This window comes from Buceros rhinoceros, unplaced genomic scaffold, assembly GCF_000710305.1.
Source record: "Buceros rhinoceros silvestris isolate BGI_N320 unplaced genomic scaffold, ASM71030v1 scaffold3569, whole genome shotgun sequence".
Lineage (NCBI taxonomy): Eukaryota > Metazoa > Chordata > Aves > Bucerotiformes > Bucerotidae > Buceros > Buceros rhinoceros.
In genome coordinates this window covers 26,942-27,271 of record NW_010433085.1, presented here as the reverse complement: position 1 = coordinate 27,271, position 330 = coordinate 26,942, and positions in this window count along the sequence as shown.

The window sequence follows — 330 nt, the reverse complement described above, 5'->3', positions numbered from 1 at the left end:
GCGCCACAGCCAACACCCCCCGCCCCCAGCCGTGAAGCCGCTGCCAACCAGCTCCCGCAGCGCACAAGTGCCCTTGGAACACGAGTGGTGAAACGGAGCCTCCGTGGGGCGAGCGCAGAGCACGAACAGGCCCAGAGAACAGGGCAGGCACCCGCCAGGCACGACCACCCCTGCTCCCCGCGGAGGGGCTGGCAGCGGCATGGGGTGCTGGCCCCGGGGCGGTGGTGGGGCTGGAGGAGTGTAGAACCCCAGCTCCTTCCTGGGCACCCCTTGGGTAACAGGAACCCCCGGCTCTTGACCTGGGCCTCGAAGCCCAACAGTTCGAGCGTG